We start from the raw sequence: 21,681 nt of genomic DNA, 5'->3' as shown, positions 1-21,681 counted from the left end.
TAGTGTGAAACATTAAAGTTTCAGACTTCATACCCTTCCAAACATCCCACAAAATGCAGACCCTGTTACTCTCTGAACTGTCTGCGTTTGTTGTAACATTATTTGCAATGTGTCCCTGGTTTTGGGCCTTTGCTCCACATATTTCATTACTTGGTCCGGATGTGTTCCTGTAAGAGGTTGTGGGGTATGGCAGTGATTATCCTGCTGTGAGTATGTGTGTGGCTTGCAAGGTGCTACAGTGACATTATTACCTACTAGCTACCAACTAGCATGGCTGTTTCTGTTCACACACTACTATTATGGAAATCCACTAGTTTTGACAGTAATTCTAAATGACATGCTTTGTGTACTACACATTCTATATTCCCTTTACATTCATTCCTAGTATTACATGATATATTTATTTTAGCACAATGTTCTTGTATAAGAGTCATGGCTTAGTGGAAAGTCATGCAGACTAGTGTTTCCTGGGTTCGGGACCGCCAGTGGGATTTTATTTTGCTTCTGAACTGACTACAGGACCTGTCAATCAAAGTGACTAAGGACTTTTAAGCAGATGTAACCGGGTTAGCGCTGGTTTGCGCGGAGCTCACGCATGCGCACTGGCGTTTAGCTCTGCGCACACACGCGCACACCCGCTTACAACCGCTTAAACATGCTTACTCCTGCACACACCCGCGCTATTTTCTTTGAAAGAAATGAAAATGGGGAGACAGGAAAGTGTTGAAAAAGGGGTCACAAAGAGGGTAAGACAGTAGGGAAACAAGCTTGGGTTTTGCAGGAGGGATGTAGGTAAGGCCCATAGCTGCCTATTTCTTCATCAACAACAGCTGTGCATATGTTTGTAATTTGGTATGACATTTGATACCTTCCATCCCTGAGAGAGGTGTAAGGACAACAGTAATACTTGTTGTACAGCCAATTGTAATTGATAGTTTCCATGTCTGGTAGACATATGTGCAGAATAGGTAGCTATGTATGGGGCGTAATTTTTTTGTGGGTACAGAGTGCCCCCTTTTTTTTTTTTCAGGTGAGAGTGGTATGTCAGGTGAGGGAAGTCGGTATAGCTGGGGAGGTAGGTTGGGTAGGTCAACAGACAAGACAAACAAGAGGCATACAGGGGCGGTGTATGACACGTGTGGGGGGGGTTACACAATTGACGGGAACGGAGGTTTGGATATCCAGAGCCCATGAGCCCACAGATGGCAACAGTGGAACTGATATCCCCACCCATAGGCAGTTGCCACTGTTCCTTCACTGCCCAGGACGGGGCTGTGCTGGGGGCTGTGTAGGCCGGGCAACAGGCATGCCCGTAAGTTGTGCCACCCGTGCCTCAAGCTGGTGTAGGGGCTCGAGAACAGAGTCCCGAATCTCCCTACGCACCACAGTCCGGACGCTATGGAGGGTGAGTGGTGGTTCTCCTCCGGCCACACTTGCAGAGGGGGGGCGAGCCCCATCCCATGCAGCGCTTCCACCCGCAGGTGGCACAGGGCCACCAGAGGGGGGTCCAGACTGGGCACTAGTGCCAGGTGCACTCGCCAGCTGAGATGGGAGAGGTGGGTCTGCTGGGACCCGCCTTCCCTGTCGTTCTATGTTTTGCATTATGTCATGACAGTTTGGGTTAGTAACATACAATACCATTCGCAATTAGTTGTAACAGCATGCATTAGTATTCCCATTAACCAAAAACCCAGATATTCACACCATTGAACAGCAAGCATAGCACATGCATAATTTGAACAGCAATACACAGTCCAACAACATGCAGGGTTGATTGATGGCAACAGGCCATCAGGTTTGGATGTATGAACAGGACAGATGCATCAACGGACATGCAAATATTTAGGACCCATCAGGACAAATGTCCAGGGGTGTTAATTGTGATTGCAAATACCATTTTCACGTGGAATGGTTTATATGTGGTTATAGGGTGGGGTGAAGAAAATATTATTAACACCTTCGAATACCAATACATATGCTGTACATTTCTAATAGCTACAGATATATACACACTACTGTTCTAACTACAGCTTCCTATATGATAACTACTTCACTTTGGTGATAGGACTGTTCATGCTACATCAATATACATTTTATTGTTATTCATACACGTTCATATCTGGCTTTGTTCAGCAACATCATCCTGCTACATTTGCTTTATATAGCTATAGACAACTGTGGATGTTTGATATTTCAGACAATCATACTATCTGCATATTGCAGACTGAGAGCAACATATCCAGATTTTGGGATACACATTCCAGCTGCAGCAACACTTTGGACACATTTTGCAGTTTGGTTCTACTTGTCACATTCATTTCATTCTGTACTGACTGCAGTATACTTTATACAGGGGTTATTACTACTTTATTGGTGGATTCATGACTCTTTCTCACACCCTCTCACTTGTTTTCATTTTACTATTCAGGATGGTACTTACTTCTAGGCTTTATTGACATGTTTTACCTGTAGTTATTACAATCCTTTCCAGCAGTCTCACTTCTGTCATGTTTCAGTATTTCAACAGGGATATATTTCACACATGTGAGTTGCTCATCTTCTGCAGCTGTACCTTTCAGCCTGCTGCAGGTTGTGCACTATGATATTATAGGTGGGGCATCTTTATTTCAGAATTTATTTCATACATTTTCATTGTTCTGTTGGGATTTTGGACTGCAACACAGTTTTGTAATCAAGCAATACTTGCAAACACTTTTACACTGTTACTTGCACATTTTATAAGTTAGTGACTACACTGCATTCTTTTGCTAACTGTCATACTTTTATATTTCTTTACAGTTACTGGGTGTGGATTACTGACCTGCCTGGTGGCGCAACCGCACCAGCCTATCGCCATAGGCTCGTCGGTTCGCAGAACGGACACCTGCAGCTGTAATATAAATGGAGTAATATTGGAATACACATCTCCATAATATCAGCTAATTTAATTTCTTACATACATAATTAAATGTAACTTACTCAGTAGTGGGGCGTTGGGCATTTGCCGGGCCTCCTGTATCCAAAGGTTCAATTGATCCTGCTTGCGTCTCTTCAGGTCCGCATGGTGGTGACAGACCTGCTCATCAGTCCTTGGAATCCCTGTGGCACTGGTAAGATCATGAGCCAACCGGTCCCACGCCTCAGCCCTATATGCTCCCCACAGGACCTGGCCCTGCATGAGTTGGGCCTCATGATTGTGGACTAGGAGCCAGACCATGTATCTGGACTCCTCAATGCCCCACCTCTGTGCTCGAAAGCAACTACCCTCACCTACACCTGACATTCTGGCTGCAAGTCAGTTCTACAATCGTTTATGCTGTGTATTCCTGCCTATGGGGCTTATATATGCCGTTTTTCCCGCACTTCTCTGTGATTGCCCATTTTAGAATTGTATCCACTTCACAAGACCTGCTTTGTCATGCTCCACTTTCTATTCATTCCTATATATTTGCTGTTACTGCATTCCTGAGTACAGCTGTCGTAGCTTAGTGGTTCAGTACCTTGACTATGGTGCATGGTATCCTGGGTTCGAACCTGGCCACTGCTTTTTATATTTTCTGACTGTCTAGACAGGCTAGGGGGTGTGTCTGTGTAAAGGCAGTTTTGTTACAGCTTGCTCAACGTTGCCCGTTGGTTAGCTTGTTGGCGCGTAGCTCCGCAAAATGCGCTGGTTTAAGCCTCATTTGGCTATCAGCACGCATAGTAATCTCAGCTCAGCTAGGAGCACACAGTTTGAGCGTGTGAAACCACTGCTCAGCTACGGGCACTCATTTTGCACCTGTTAAACCACTGCTCACCTACGGGCAGATGCACTCACCTTGTTAAACTGTAGCTTAGCTATAGGCACTTCTGGCATTTTTTTATTGTTTTGTTACCTCACATTTCTTCAAAATAAATGGACTATTTCATTACATTTTGCATAAAATGTGATTCTATATGTGTACATGTTTGTCAGGGACTTGTTTCGTGCTTATTTTGCTAAAAATAAAAGTTGGTGTTGTGGGGGCTCACACCATGAATGCCTGCTCTTCAGCCAACATCTCTACCGCTACGCTATTGCTTTTTGGCTTACTTTGCATATTTAGTTCTTATATGCTTTCCCACTGACTGCTAACTGTAGCTGCGCTAGGGGCACGCCCGCGCAAACGACCGCACTCACGGGCAAACATCTTTACAATTTAAAAAAAATATATAACATGTTCGTTTATATATTTTATGTTCATAGTCTGTGGGGGCATGTGTTGTGTTGTGTTTATTCACATTTCCGTGGACTCTGTTGTGGGTGTTTACTTTGGGCACTTTTACTCCTCTGGGGGCGTGTCCGCTTGCAGGGCTTGGCCTACGGACACACCCCCTACTGTCTTACATGGACCGTGTTAGACTTCGGTGTGATTCAGCATGCTCTCATGAATATGCAAAGCATGCTGACATCACTCCGTTTAACTGCAGCCTCCGTGTAAGAGTTATAACTCTTACACGGAGGCTTTGTGAATCCTTGCCAGAGTTTTCACCATGCAAGTCAAGATTATTAACTACCTAGAAACAAATATTCTATTTCCTATTTAGCTATTTCGCAAAGTATACTTGTTAGAATTTGACAGGGGGGTGCCTTGGGAAAACCTGGATTCAACAAGGGAGCGAGAATCGAAAAAGTTTGGGAACCACTGGTCTATTTAGAAAGTATCCTAATATTTTTAAATTTTTTTTATTTTTTCCTGTCAAAATATAAGAGACAAACTTCTGGCATCAAACTTCAGTATGAGCTTTACAAAATCTTCTCACCAGGATACATCATTAAAAAAGGAGCTTCAATCTTTATTTTCCACCATCCAAGAATTATCCACAAAAATAGACCGAATGGACCTGAAGTTAGATAACTTTAAAGAAAAATGTTTACAACAAATGGAGACTTTACATCAAAATCTCAAACAGCAGAAAAAAACAAATTACAGGTATAGAAACATCACTAAATGACATGGACTGTAGAATTCAAGAAAATGAGCACAATTTAGAATTTCTTTTAAAACAAAAATCCCTTCTTCAAACAAAAATTGATGCTCTAGAGAACAGATCACAAAGAAACAACATCAGGATCTTTGAGCTACTGGACATTATTGAAGAAAATAACATGGAGACATTTTTAATCTCATGGTTACCTGAGATTTTACAACTTCCTGAAGCCTATTCCTTTGGTATTGAGAGGGCTCACAAATCCTTGGTTCCATCTAAAAATATTAAAAGTAATTCTACAAAATCTGTAATATTCAATTTTTTTATCTTCATATGATAAAGAAATTGTGTTAAAACCAGCATGGTCCAATTCACAGATTAAATTCAAAGATAACATCATATGCTTTGATAATGACTATTCTTCTTCTGTAATTGCCAAAAGGAAACTATTTTTGCCACTGCTCAAAGAACTTAGAAAAGCACAAATTAAAACACATTTGCTTTTCCCAACAAGGCTAAACAATCTTCCTTCAGGATGGTCTGAAAGTATTTGAAGAATTAGATAGAGCTATTACATTTATCAAAACAAATAAAATACTGGAAAAAATAGATGAAATGGATTGGGCTACTTCTAGACTTAAAAGATTTGCAGAAAATGGATCCTGGGAAACACTTGAACACAAAAAGAAACAAAAAAAATGACTTGAGTTGGAATATATCATCTTTGTTTTTCACACATACATAATTCTTTTTTTTATGACCCAGAAGTCTAGTGAGATGAAAATGGTTCAACGGGTGAGTGTTGATGTTACTTTTTCTTAATGTTTCTGGCTTGTGTTAGTTATTAATTAGTCTACATTATTTATTCCTTTTGTTGTTAACACCTTGCTCTATTTCATACACTTATTAATAATATTTAGTTTATTCTTTCTTTATAAATTTCTGAAAATAAGGTATAATTCATTCTCTATAAGATCAAGGTTTGAGAATATACTGTCTAGCTATTGATATTCTGTTTGTTGTCCTTTGCGCTTATTCTACTGTTAACTTTAGCATTAATGATTAAATAATATAAAGCTTTTAGTCACTATAAACATATTTATTGAATTAGTTATCTGCTTAATGTACTTGTTATAGTTTTTGGGATAAATAGATTTCATTCATAGTGATTTAAAGTTTGCTTTTGTCTGCTTGCACTGTTCTTTTGGTTTGTTGCATGGCTTTCTTGTCTCATAGCTTTGTGTGGCAGTGAGGAGTTCATGGTGGTTTGGTGGGTGATATATTGCTTTGGTTATTAAATAATGGGCAGGATTCACAAAGGCTTGCACGGAGTGAAAGAGACGTGCAACACTCCATGCAAGCCTCGCGATCCAGGAACATCCCTAAACTCTGTGTAAGAGACAAGTTAAAACGTCTCTTACACGGACTGGGCGTGGACATGCTAAATACCTCACTTGCAGTTGAAAGGTATGCAAATGAGGTATATTAGCGATCCACGAAGCAGAAACCAGTCCGTGTAAGAGACGTTTTAGCTGCAGAAATGTACTCAGTTGACAACTGAGTACGTTTCTGCAAATTCCACAACGGAGCCATGTCAGCTCCAAAAAAAGGGTGCATATGACTCAGGCAGCATGCCAATGGCCAAATATGTGGCCATTGGAAAGATAACCCGATGCAAAAATATTAAAAATATATTTTTTTTTTTCGTCGATCGCCGACATTTAAACCCAGCGCAGCACCGCGCAAATGGGCTGCGCTGTATAAAACCATAAAAAAGAAGGTTATAAACCCACAAATGTGGGTTTCATGCAATACATGGAATGACAATGCAGGGACCAGCAGACCAAAAACAACATGGCCACCGTGTAGTGGTTGCTAAGGTGGTTGCTAAGGGGGGAAGCTGAGTCTAAGACATGTAACTAAGCATTAGTAGGCAATCTCATGTAAATGAGGGTTAGGATACTGAATCTCACAGTCACATAGCAAATGAGCACAGTCTGACTAGTGTAAGAGATACATAAGGGGTGGAATAGAGTAGGAGATAGGTGACATCACAGGGGGGAATGGTAGAAAGAAATGCAGTTCATTGGAGGTCAGTGTAACATGACAGATGACAGACACAGATCATGGAAAGAGGTGTGCCACTAGATAAGTCAGGGAAAGGCAAGAAATGGAAGGTGTACACTGTTACTTACACCAACGTTTCTTGCTGGGCGTGCATGTGCACGTGTGCATGCCATGAAGCACGAGTAGGGCAGTGTGTGCTCGTGTAAGGCAGACTGAGCATGTGGGAGCATGTTGGGAGATGTTTAACACTGTTTGCGCTGGTGTGCGCATGTGTAGGGCAGGCTGAGTATGTTGGAGGCTGTTGGCAGATGTGTAACAGTGTTTGCGCGGGTGTGCGTGCGTTTTAACCGAATAAGTAGATTCTGAACCGTGTAAGCACGTGTGCGCGCGTGTAAGCCACTGTGAGCGTGTTTCTGATGGTATGCACGTTGCTCCCCCATGAGGAAACAGAAAGGAAAAAGGAAGCAACAGAATTAATAGGAAGCTAGCAGGGATAACTGCTGAAGCTAGCAGGTGAAAACAATTAGAAGCAGGCAATTACACAGGCAGAATAGTAGCAAAGCCCAGCACTTAAAACTCTGCAAACAGTAGTGACGGATGTTTCTCTTAAGAGACACTGCAAGACAGGAGTAAGCTAATAGAAGTGAAAACTGAAAAAGCTTCACTCAGAGCAGAAATGTTAGGGGCTGCCATAGCTGTCATAATGAGACATAGGCGACTTGCTGAGGGTGGTGACAATGCAGATGGTGCCAGACAACCCACAGTGAGGAGACGGAGAAGAGTGTACAGGCCCAGGGTCACCTACCACGGGTTACATGAGCTGGAGATAGTAGAGCGCTATAGAGTGGACAGAGAGCTCCTGCAGCAAATTGTTGAGCTGTGCAGGCCACGCCTCACACACAGAACCAACAGAGGGGAACCCATCCCAGTGGAAACCAAGGTATGTGTTGGCCTAAGAATACTAGCAACAGGTACCTTCCAGAGAGCAACTGGTGATATGATGGGGATATCACAGGCATCAGCCTCCAGGGTACTGCACCAGTTCCTGGATGCCATGTCAGCACATTTCGGTGATCATGTATATTTCCCCAATGCCCGTGAGGTATTGGCCAGCAATATGTATCTCTTCCAGCAAATAGCGGAATACCCTGAGGTAGTGGGTGCAATAGACTGCATGCACATACGCATCAAAGCACCAGCCGGTGAGTGGGGTAGGGCCTACATTAACCGCAAAGGCTTCCCCTCCATCAACTGTCAGGTCGTGTGTGATGCCCAGGGCATAATAATGAATGTGTGTGCTGGCTGCCCTGGGAGTTACCACGATTCCCACATCTGGCATTTGACGCAGCTGTACCAGACATTTGCCAATGGGGACATCCCACATGGACACCTAGTGGGGGATGCAGGTTATGCACTGGAGCCGTGGCTGATGACACCCATCAGAAACGCACACACACCTGAACAGGAACGCCATAATGAGGCACACGCACAAACACGTAATGTAATAGAGCGTGTGTTTGGGCTGCTCAAGTCACGGTTCCGGTGTCTGGACACATCTGGTGGAGCCTTGCAGTACACACCAACTACATGTACCCAAATTGTCATGGTATGTGCTATGCTACATAATATGATCTTGTGAAAACAGCTGCAGCAGGACCAGCATAGGGCCGGGCCAAACAGCCCCCCACCATTGCCAAGGCCATCAGAAGCAGAGCGTGACTCGGAGGAGGAACAACCTGAGCCTGCCCCAGTAGGCAGAAGGAGGCGTGCCCAGTTGCCCTGGCCTTGGCAAAGAGGCAACGCATAGCACATACACTGGCTCAGTAGGAACCCTGGGAATGATACCCCCTCTGACTCACTCAAATAATAACATGGATGCCTAAAATGACATGACCTGCTCACAAACATGTACAGGGAAGTGTAATATGCGCATCCGACAGAGGCAGCCCTGCAGCACCACCTGAGGCATGAATGTCATGTGTTAAGTAATGTAACACCATGTACTATATGCACACCTGAGCACCCTGACTAACATCCACCCTCACCAAGCATGAAGCCACAAAATGACGATGGGATGATCAAGTGCAATAACTGGCTGAAGTAATGCAGTTAGTCAAAGGGGAGCCAATGTGTTTCAGGCTGGGAAGACATGCAGAGCATGACATGATGCACCACCTGCTAGGGGTGGTGTGCACCTATCATGCCATGCCCCATGGATACTGGCAAAGGCTGTCAGTACCCACATAGGTAAGTCTCAATACACAAACTCACCTTCATAGGTTCCACAAGGGATAGGAACCTAGATGTAATGCTACCCAATGCCAGATGTCTAAACAGCAAGATGTGTGCAGTGTAAACGCACACAGTATGGAGAATGTAGATACCAGTCCTGTAATAGAGAACTGGGTCAAGGCTCACATCAGCACCCTAACACTACCAGGTCACACCTCATACTGTGCTGTACAGCCGCAAAACATGGAACAAGCTACAAAAGGAGGGTGACTAGCAATAAATGTCAAGGATAACCACACCCCCATGTTGGTACCACAACAAGAAGCAGCATGGATTAGCCATGGTCAAATACCAATGGCTAAAACTGCCTCCCAGTATATAGCCTGCTGCAGACTACTGTCCTAATACCAGGAACTGTGCCTGGCCTATGTTGGAATACATGAATATATCAAGCCCCCCAAACCACATGATATTGCTTGACTGAAAATACCCAGACATACACCGGGAGCATTATACTAGCACCAACACAGTAGGAGAAAAGTTCCCAGAATCCATAAACCAAAATGCCCAGAAACAATGTACCACTCCCACAAGAGGGGTAAGCATACTAGATGTGATAATCAGCAACATGCGTACAGGATGGCAAGATGAGAAGTGTACCCCTCACTGGTAAGACCAGACCATAGAGTAATCACACTGGATATACACATCCTGACCCCAGTCCCTGGCCAGAATACCACAGTGAAAAACATGTGTAAAGCATAGGTTGCAGCCCTTCAAACTGATGTTGAATCCAGGAAAGGCCCTGTGCAAGTGCAGAATATGGGACACACCACAGAACATGTTATACAGGCATTCCATGAACACAGCCAGGAATGCTTGGAGTATGCAGTCACAAATAACAACAACACACAATGCCATACATGCAGGCATCTGGAATGCTGGACTCCAGCCATTACCAAACCATGCACGAGAATGAGGAAGCTACCACATGATAGAGCAAACATAAAAAGGGAAGTAATCACTGACCGGTAGTATGGCAATAACATATGTCCACACATACAATCCACTAAGTCCAGCCACAACAAGTAGAATTTGTGAATCCAGAGGCAATGTGACACCAGTCCCAAGTACACAGACAACCACAACACCCACCAATAAATACAAATATATGTGATACATGCAACCATGTATCCAAACCAGAGGTTGAGCTCCAGCAACTCAGTACTGTCAAAACTAGTCAGGAGGAGAAGGTAACCACATACACCACAAACCCAGTCCCACATAGACCTACCACAACTGTAAACCAAACACATAAACACAGACAAATATTCCCGGAGGCCTTAATTACAAACACACCACACCAACAGAAGCCTCCAAAGCAGATCACAAGCAACCACAACCTTCAAACATAGCACATGCAACGAATAGTACGCAAAGCTGGTGTGCCAAACAGTCACAGGCCAGAAGGAGAAACAACATGCCTGATACAGTTGTAATAGGTGTCTGTATAGGCAGACAGACTGCTGTCCCACTCACCAGACTGAACAAGGGAAAGGGTAGAGTAAGCTGCCTGTAGGCTGCCACAAAATGCCACATAACACAAGTATGCAGGTCACCCCAAAGCAAGCAGAAATATGATGCATTCAATGTCCATGCTGGTGTGAATTACCTGAGATGTACCTCCCTGGTCAACATGAAAAGAGACATGGATGGTCCCTCTGAGTATGTACCCCAGGCCGGTATGACACTGGCTGTGTGCAGCATCCAACCCTCACCAAGAATGATGCCACAGTACAAACACAGAATGCTCATGTTTAACAGCTGGCACAGTTACAGCTGTCAGTCCAAGAGGGTGTAATGTCTGTCTGCTTGAGATGTCAAGCATGACAAGCCATGCTGCTGTTCCAGGGATGGCTTGCACCTGTTACCCCTGTGCGTCTGGATACTGGATAAGGCCTTTGCCGCCTCCATAGAGCCGTATGTAGGCAAGGCCAAAAAGACTACCCACCACCCTAGAAAACATAAGTGGTAGGAAAGATAAGGGTAATGCTGACCAATGCCAGATGTGTAAACTGCAATATGCATGCCCCTGAGGCACTTCCCATTATGGAGAACATCGATGTTTGTGCAGTGACAGAAGCCTGCTGCAAGCCTAGTGATAGCACACCAGCACTACTAGGGTATACCACATATCATGTGTTATGGCCCCAACACCTGCACCAAAACATCAAAGGAGGGGGAGTATCCATATGCAGCACAGACACCCATATGGCCAGGTAACTGACAATGCACAAAGCAGCGGAGACCACCCATGTGCACCTAAGTGTAGTCCAAACTGCTGTACAGTCTGTAGCATGCGACAGACCACACTCTCACACACAAGAACTCCACCCAGACATCCTGAAGACACTGGACAGTATGAATGTCCCACCAAATACCAGACAAGGTACACACAAATTACCACATAGGTGGCAAGCCATTATGTATGCAAGTTGTAATCACGGACCTAGGGACACAGGTCGACAGTAATCTGTCATGTGACACTCACAATGCCAATGTGGCTAGGAAGATTGTCGATATTGGACACCGTATCATGAAAGGATTCACATCTACATCAACAGAGGTCACTGTGCCGCTGTACTGTTCCCTTATCAGACCCATAATCTAGTACAATGACTCATATGGGATGTACCGTACGTGACACCTGCAGCGGTTTGGAAGACCTCATAGTTACCCCACCAACAGGATAAAGGGTGTGAAATATATATCATATGCTGCCTGGCTGTAGACACCCCAGCTGAATGCAGTCACAGACTGCCTACACAGAGGCATTGTATGTCTGTTGTACAAGGCCATGTCCAACACAGGAGTAATGGACATGCTCCACCACAGGAAATCAAAGCCATTGGAGCTGTGAGAGTGACAGATGTCAGCCTCAACACATAATGAAATAAGATGTGCTGGAGGGACAGATACATAACCCAGAGGCTCCCCACACCCAGAAACAGGATCCCAATCCATGTTAGGCAGAGCCCCTCACTGACACCCCTCAACAGGAATATTGCCAAGTGGATGGATGATCGTACATGTATACTGGGGGTCCTCACTGTGTCACGACCAGACAGAGGCACAGTGAAGAAATTCATAAATGGCCATAATAGAACATAGCAAGGGGTGGCGAAAGACACACACACTCTGGCTAGGCTTACTAATGGCCTAGGGTGTATAGCCTAGTATGAACCCATGAACCTATGAAGATACAAAACGTACAGGACACTAAGGATAATCACAAGGCTTACCCAATTGATGGTAGGAACCATGTTGGGCATCCACAGATATGCTCCAAATCACACAGATATTACAAACAACATACCAAACACACACACATATTGCTAACATACAACCTGTCAGGTGCAGTGCAAACACCCCCCCCCACAGAGTGCAAAATACCTATCCCAGCAGACTGATGGTCCCCTGACATTGCAGATGCTGAGGTAACAGCCATCATCTGCAAAGCAGAACACACAGCAGCAAAGGTATGTCATGGTGTCCTGGGCTGAGGCCAACATGAACTCCAAGAATAATGGAATGCCAAATCACACTACTGCCCAATGTCAGACTTACCACAGGATATGTACCCAAAGAGCAGTGTACAACAACAGTGGTCCATCACAACAAAGGTGTTGCCTGAATGGATACTGCAAACTACCACCCCAGGATCCTGACAAGCTTGTTCTGCACAGCTATGGAAAGGATCAGTATGTACCACAGACAGAAGGCTATTGTGGACCTACTGATACTGGACCCTACACAGTGTGGCTGTTGTAACTGCAGATCCTGCCCCTAAACATGTTTGACCCATTTGAAGCAGTCATTAAGGTCATTGATGAGGGCAATGTGGTCCACACAGCGTAGCTGGACCGTGCACATGCTTCTAGACAATACCGTACGAGTTCAGTATGGATATATTCACCAGCTTAAATATATACCCCTATGTCAGTAGAGGGGTTGCAAACCAGACCAAGGACAGAATTGACATGGTCAGACATGCCGCATCCATGTCAGACTACAAAGCAGATATGAGTGGCATCCAACAAGGCCTGGTCTTGCCCACCCCCCGTTCTGTATATATGTCCCATAGATATAGGCCGACATGGAAGGACTGTGACTGAACATGTATGCAGAGGAGTACACACAGCCCACCATATCCGACCCCCAGCTGACACAAGCAACCCACAAAAGGGCCACCTACAAACAGACAACTGGAGCCATAGCCATGTCAGCAAGCTAATTGCAGAACTGTGTATAGACAACCACCGTGGATATACAGTAAGTGCCCACAAATTACCACACAGGTGTTAACCCATGACGTACCTAACATGTAATGTGAGACCTGGGTACAAAAGGTGATAGATATCCTGCACTGGACAAACATGTGGCTGTAGTGGTCGCAGAAACATATACTATATACCCACCCAAACATGAAGGTTGGCAGATGTAGATAAGGGGAACTCACTGTGGCTCTGCAGTCATCCTCCATCAGCATCACAATTGACTACAATAGCCCCTGTGGGATATACCGCAGCAGACACCTCCATCAACTGTAAAGTCCACAACAGTACCCCACCAAGAGTAGCAAAGAGCATGAACAGATGCCATGTGTTGCCTGAGTAAACAAACTGCAGCCCCACACACCGCCATACTGCCCAGCTACAGGCAAGCTGTGCCTGATGTATGAAGCCATGTCCAACCTGGAATCAATGAACATGCTGCACCTTGTACAATCCGAATGGCAGTGAGCTATGCACATGAGAGACCTGAACCCCAGCACTGACATACATAGGACAAGCTGTACAGAATGATCCATAACACAGAAGGCACCCCACTCTTCAGTAAACTCCTGGTACAGGTCAGCCAGAGAGTCACATATCGACACCCCTCAAGAGGAATCCTGATGAGTGGATGGGAGATGGTAGGCTAACCCTGGGTATCACTGTTATGTCAGAGGTAGATGGAGGCACAGTATACGAACCATGACATATGTCATGGCAAACTCCAGTTACAATGTGTGTCGAAGGACAAACACACCCTGTGACTAGCATCAGAAATGGCCTAGGGAACATTGCTAGTGTTTGCCAATGTCCACCCATGTTGTGGAATACACTAGCAATGTTGGACGAGCCTGGTGTAGGTAGTGCATATCTGAACATAATGCAACATGGTCATATGTGCACAACTGGCCCCTACACAGTCTGTTGTGCTCACTATGAAGATGTCAAGCAGTCATAGGACTAAAGCCCAGGATACTGTCCACCACAGTGAAAGTACTGAACCAGTACACTATACGGTACTACAGTGTTAAGTCATTATGAAAGTATGTTGAGAACTGTCTGCAAAGTATCCCATGCAATCCCTGCAGCCACAGTATAATCCCTGTTGTGGCAGACACGAAGCAGTAGGCCAGTTAGTACACAACATGACACCCAACACACAACCATAAACGTGAGATATTGTTGAAGTTCACACACACCCAAATATGTGGTGGACTTCAGAGTGCAACATATGGAAAGCTCACACTGGGCATGCTCGCACACTTTGATAAATGAGGCATATGTCAGACAACATGCCATGGAAAGGCTGAACTGGGCATGCTCACACACTTAGGCCATATCTCCGTTTAGCAGTTGGCCACACATATCTGGTATATGTACGTGTCAGTCCAGGAACCAACCACAACACAGCAATCTGCCCAGTGCATACAGTAAATGACTACAGAGACATAAGTGATATAGTGGATCGCCATATGCAAACATCTTCCACAGATACACAAGTTGGTCATAGGAACAGGGAATGCTATGGCAATAAAGACCTGAAAACAGTAGAACAGCACAACAAATATTGTGCATCCGACAATTGAACATATGGGTGTAGAGGTCAATACTAGGCTTGTTGCCCTAGGGAATGACAGCTCAGCCAGAGTGTGCTTGGCATCTGCATCCCCAGGACAGTAGGCTACTGTGCCACTGTAAAGTAGGTCACAGAAGGCAACATGTGAGGCTAGTGAGCTGTGCCTCTGTCAAGCAGGGGCACAGTGGAGGTCCCAGGGATTGAATGTGCTAAGCCACAGCCATGTTGTCGGTATGTGCTGGGAGAGGGTTGCTGAGGATCTCTGACAGTAGGTGTCCATCAATAACAGACTGAGGGGAGCCCTATCTGCATTCTCTGGACGATTCCACTGTCAAAACTGTGTTGTAATGACTATGTGTGAATGAAGTGCCATGCCGGAACTGTTCACAGATGTCCTCCCTCTGTGGGCTACAGCTCTGCAATGTATTAGCTCACTCTGTCTGTTGTACGGCGCATATATGTCTGGTGTACAGCTGACAGGTGTCTTGTTGTGGAGCAATCATGGGTATATGTGGGATAGCATGATCAATGCAAACCGTACACAGGCTCATAGAATGCAATTGTCGAGGATTATGCTGAGTGGCCAGTATAGTCCCCCAGCATGGGTCCTCTAAAGTCGTCCACCCCAGTCTTCACAAGTGTAGAGTCTGCTTGTGCTAAATACAGTTTGTGTGCAGTGACAACCTTGCCTGGGGGTGGAGATGGGATATGGATGTCCAGGGAAAGGTGGGTATGGTCAGATATCAACAATGGTGGTCTACCTCTGGTGTGGAACAGTGAGTACCCACGTTGCAGATGGACAGGTGCAATATGTATTCCCCATGTGGCTGTGGTGTGTGGTTCTGCCATAGCACATGGACCCACAAATTGTAGTGGCTGTAGGGTAAAGTGGTAGAGGCCTGAGTAGTTCTCACACACAATATGCCTGTACCTGATGTTAACAACTGGAATGGTGTATGTGAACACCTGCATATCCCGGCACTGTTCCCAGGGAAGCTAAGTGTGTGTCCTGGATGTGGGTGTGGTGTTCTGGACTAGTTGTGTTGTGTGTTACAGGTCCTGTGGTCACAAAGCATGGTATAGAACATAACCTGCCAGTGCGATGTGCATATCTGACCCTGACGTAGGTGGCTGCAAATGCATATATATGCTATCCCCCACCTGACAGGTAGTACTACATGTACATACCTCTGTAGAAATAAAGACATCAGCACCCTATAAATACTGCAGGTGCAGAACAGATGCCCAGTAATTCGGATAGTGCGCTCTGCTGATGCGTCTCTCTCAAGTGTCATAATATAGTGAGGTAGGGGTTTGAATCCTGCAAATGCTCAGTGTGTGTGGGTTTGTGTGTGTGAGAGGGAAATGTCCCTTTTGGCAACTGGGAAAACACACTACAGGATGTACATTCCCCTTTCTAAACACTGATGATGTCAGCACCCTATAAGTACAGCAGGAGAAGGGAAAAACCTCCCAGTAATGCGAATAGCGAGCTCTGCTAATGCATCCATCTCGAGTGTCATAACATAGGTAGGTAGGGGTTTGAATCCTGTAAATGCTCAGTGTATGTGGAGGGGGTTAGTGTGTGTTCAAGACTGTAGAAAGAAATATCCCTTTTGCCAACTAAGAGAACACACTACAGGATGCACATTCCCCTTTCTAAACACTGATGATGTCAGCACCCTATAGGTGCAGCAGGAGAAGGGAATCCTCCCAGTAAGGTGAATAGCGCGCTCTGCTAATGCGTCCAACCCTATCATGTAGTCCAGGGAGGTATATCTTAGGTCAGCCATAGTGGCATGGTCAATGAGTGAGTCATATGTGTCCATGCCTCGGACTGACCTGTATGCATGTGTTCTGTGGTGGACCATAGTTCCCCTGAGGCATATCACTGTGACCTTCACCAGATACAGCCTGTTGAGCGGGACCCCAGTGCAGCACCCAAGACAGGTATCTGACACGTCTGTAGCAGGTGTGTTGTGTAGCCCTACAGGCTGTGAGTGTGTGGCACATGGGATGTGTGTGCCATGTGTGGCATGTGCTCTGTTCCGATGGAACATATGCCTGTGTGCCAGCTGCGGAGGTGTGTGATGCTCAGGCAGGATGCTATTCTGAGTCCCCACATATGCCCCAGTGTGTTCAGCATGCTGTCAGTGCGTGTCAATGTCTGACTTGTATTGTAGTCACTGTAATATTTTTATTTATTTATTTATTTATTTATTTATCTTACATTTGTTGACCAGGATAGTCCGACTGGATGCATGTCCAGTTTCAGCGGAGGCCCGGGGAGAAAAGCTCCAAGGGTAAGCAGATACAGCATTACATAATACCAGCATTACATATTACAAACAGATTATTTACAGAGATTACATAAGTAAGCAAGTTAAACATGTTCCACAGGTTAAAGTTAGTCCTGAGCACAAGTCAGGATTAAATTGAATTACACAGTAAACTGGTTAACAGATTTTACACATTCGAGTTAGCCAGGCTTGATACATTGACATAGCCAGTTAAGTGACAAATGTTGTTTGAGTCTAGTGTTAAATTGACCTAAGGTGGAAAGTAAGGTAATATCAGCTGGAAGTGAGTTCCAGGATCTACTTACAGAGTTTGCAAAGAGTGAATCACCGGCTGTGTTATTAATTTTGCTAGTCTGAATTAGTAGTTTGTTAGAGGATCGAAGCGGTCTAGGATTGTTATAGGGGGTGATAATATTTTAAGTGCAGGAGTATTGTCCGGATTATAGAGGATTTTATAGGCCATAATCAGTTGGTTATACTGTATTAGGCTAGGTATTTCAAGCCAACCAAGCTGATTTAGATTGATGCAATGATGTGTCCTAAAAGGCAGCCCAGTGGCAAACCTGGCAATGTGGTTGTAGCAAATTGAGTGTTTGTTAAGGACAGTGTTGTTCATATTCGAGAGTAGAGGGATGCATACAGAAGGGTTGAAAGAAGGTGTGAGCGAGCTATGGCAATTTTAGCTGGAGGGGTTAGGAAGGCTTTTATTCTGTAAAGTGACCCTAGTTTTTTATTGCTGGTTTTGATAGTTTGGTTAACATGTAGGTCACATTTGAGATTATTGTCTATGATGACACCTAATAGTTTAGTAGATGGGTCAGGGGAGATTATTGTGCCATCATTTGATTGTATGGTAAAGGTGAAAGCGGTAGACCTACGTGTTGGTGAAATAACAGCAGTTTAGTTATTTTGGGATTTAGGATCAGACGATGTTCAGAAAGCCAGTTTTCTATTGTATTAAAGGTGGTCTGGGTAGCTGACCATAACTCTACTGGAGATGTGGCTGAGCAAATCAGAGTAGAGTCATCAGCATATTGGATACAGTTGACTTTTGGGATGACAGTATAAAGGTCGTTAATGAAGATGGAGAACAACAAGGGCCCTAGTATAGAGCCTTGTGGTACTCTGAGGGTGTTAGGTAGAAGGTTAGAGAGTTTGTTCTGCCAGAGGCCAGCCTACTGTCGACTGTGCAGGTAGGATTGAAACCATTGGAGGGCTCCAGTATCTAGACAGAATGTTTGCAGAGTGTGGCTTACAAGTTGGTGATCAACCATATCGTATGCCTTGGAAAGATCCAAAAAGAGGGCTGAGGATATATAATTATTGTTGCAAGTATGGTTTATGGTGTTAGTAAAGGCTAGGAGGCTTGAAGTACTGCTGTGATGAGGACGGAAGCCATGCTGAGTGTCTGCCATAAGGCGATTTTAGATTAGGTGGTGCATGAATTGTCTATGAATAACTTTTCCATAATCTTTGCAAGTGGAGAGAGTAAAGCTATTGGCCTATAATTGGAGAAATCAGTAGAGCTGCCTCCTTTGTGAAGTGGGATTACATAGGATATTTTCCAGATGGTGGGAAATTTAGCTTCTACCATGGTTCGTTTGATTAGTTTTGAGAAGGGGTAAGCAATAGCATCAGCTGATTTTTGTAGGTACTCGGCAGGGAGTTGATCAGCAGAAAGTGTAGTGGGTTTTACGTTTTCAATCAAGGTACAGATAAGTGAAGTGGCGACTGGTTGGAAGCTGAACGCAAGTAGGTTTCTAGGGGTGCTACTTTCAGGACCAGGGGAGCTAGGAGGTAGTTGGCTAGCTAGGGCTTGAAATGTCTCAGTAAAGAATTGGTCAAAACTATCAGAAACATCTTCAGGGGTTTTATCAATAGTAGCAGCAGGAATTGGGGTTGAAGTTTGTCCAGGATGTAGTATAGATGGCATGCCACTTGACAGGATATGGCATTACTGGGTTCAGAGAGCTCAGTCCCCAGATTGGCTGTGTGGTGGCATCCCACACATGTGTTGTACGTTCCTGGCCAAGGGTGATGGCTGACTGCATACATGTGGCAGCTGTGACATTGCCACATGACTCACATAAACCACAACTGGACCATACAGGTGATTCACAGGTTACCTTTGCACATGCTACCCTAGTAGTGTGATTGCCATGGTGAGTACCAACACATAGGGCCAATGGGGAACAACATACTGAAGGTGTGTATGTGTGGGTGTACTGCTACTGTTTCATAGCAGTGGCATATATGACTGCACACATGGGTAAATGCCAGGTAAGACATGCGCAATGTGTCACAGGCAACGTACATGCGTACAGGACAGACAGTGACGTTCTGTCATGTATAAACTTGACATACGTATCGTACGCTATGCAGATGTCACTAGGAGTCTACAGAAGCACTGTAACTCTGCATTGCAGGTGTAAGCAGTGTTCCAGGGAACCCCAAGCGAACATGCATGCAAACAAAGCTACAGTAAGCAGGGCTGGAAGTAGTGCATTGTACAACAAAGAAGGGGTAACAATAACAGTAAGTAACAATGCAAATATGTAGGCACTATCAACATGTACCCAGGAATACACAGCGCAGATGCCCATGGTAGAACTGATATTATGTCATAGTTAATTGTGATTTGGATTACATTGGTACTGCACACATATCAACATGTGCAAATATCCACATTGCATAGTCGTTGTGGGCAACTTGACACCATTACTGTACATGTCCACCATTGCATATCACTACTTGCATTAGCTTCCCCCCTGTGCTACCCATGTATGCGGCTATCTGTTGATATCCTTACCACCGGCATGCAATTATGTGCAGCTGTTACACTTTGGTATGTACTATGGGTGCAGATAACAATTCAGGACATTCATACGGTTACTGCAGCAGGCATGCTGGAATATACACACAGTCATAGCAGCACACTGTACTGTTACCAACATGATACTACTAATACACTTCTATGTAGTCACCCTGTGCATCAGCAACGTGTTTACCTGTTCCCGCAATGATGTTGGAGATTGCAGGAGGTGGCACAGTGTCATCATATGCACAGGGTGTGAATTAGGTATGCCTGAGTCAGCCACTGATACCACCAATTGACATGTGTGTACATGTGTGTTGGTGAGGGGCAGCAGTACAGGGTGGGGCAGTGTTGGTGCAGTGTGTGCGTGTATGTGGTCGCCCTAGGTGTTAACATTTCGCATGTGTGTATGCACGCACACAGTTCCACCTCATGGCTGCCATATACAGGGGTTTGTGGACAGCCACAGACTGCACCTGGCAGGTCATACAGATCAGTGTCTGTGGGCACGAACACGGTACCTGTGCCTTGCAGGGGTGCTACGGACTGTATCCAGTACTAAGCCAGACTGGGTACTGTCATCAGAAGCGGGTGCGTGTTGACTGGACACAGGTCCCTGTTGGGACTGTCCAGAGCCACGGGCACGTGGTCTCCTGGGGCGTTCCGATGACCGCACAGACCCAGCATTGCTGGGGCTGCTGCTGGCACTATGTGGGCGTGCGCGGGCCTGTTGTCATCCACGCCGACTGCCAGCTGCTGCTGTTGCTGGCATACAGCCATGTCGACACCGCAAACGCCCACCATTGCCCTGGCTCATGGACATTTGGTTGTGAAACTGCTGTAATATGTCCCCACAACGTCTGTCTATGACATCGGTGAAATTACGGATAGCATCCGCGATGTCACGCATACTGTCAGTCATGGCTGTGCGACATGCTCTCAGCTCCCTCAGACCCTGTCTGGTGTACCTTTCCATACGTGACTGTCCCTGCATGACAGCTCGAAACATAGCTGAGGTTGACAAACCTCTTTGGGCACGTCTGCCAGAGGCAGTACGCCCACGGATGCTCCCACGAGAACCCATGGGCAACTGTCTGTGTGGTACCATCGCAGGACCCTGCCCATGGCTGCTGTGTGGGGACGCATGTGCCACAGGTACCACATTACCCTGGTCAATGCCCACTGTATCCTGTCCATCACTTAGGGACAATGGTGACAAAGGATGTACTGGCAGGATGACTGTGCGCAATGATGGGGTTGACAGCTGTGTACTGTCAATTGGCTGACCAATGGCGGACCATGACACACCTTCCTGTACCATTACACAAATATCATCATTACCAGTACCTGTGGCACCAGATTCAGGTTCCCTGCTGCAGGACACCAGAGCAGCACCAGAACCTGTGG

The sequence above is a fragment of the Protopterus annectens genome, chromosome 1.part2, assembly GCF_019279795.1.
Source record: "Protopterus annectens isolate FY-2018-M chromosome 1.part2, PAN1.0, whole genome shotgun sequence".
Lineage (NCBI taxonomy): Eukaryota > Metazoa > Chordata > Ceratodontiformes > Protopteridae > Protopterus > Protopterus annectens.
Note: the sequence above shows the minus strand (reverse complement) of the source record.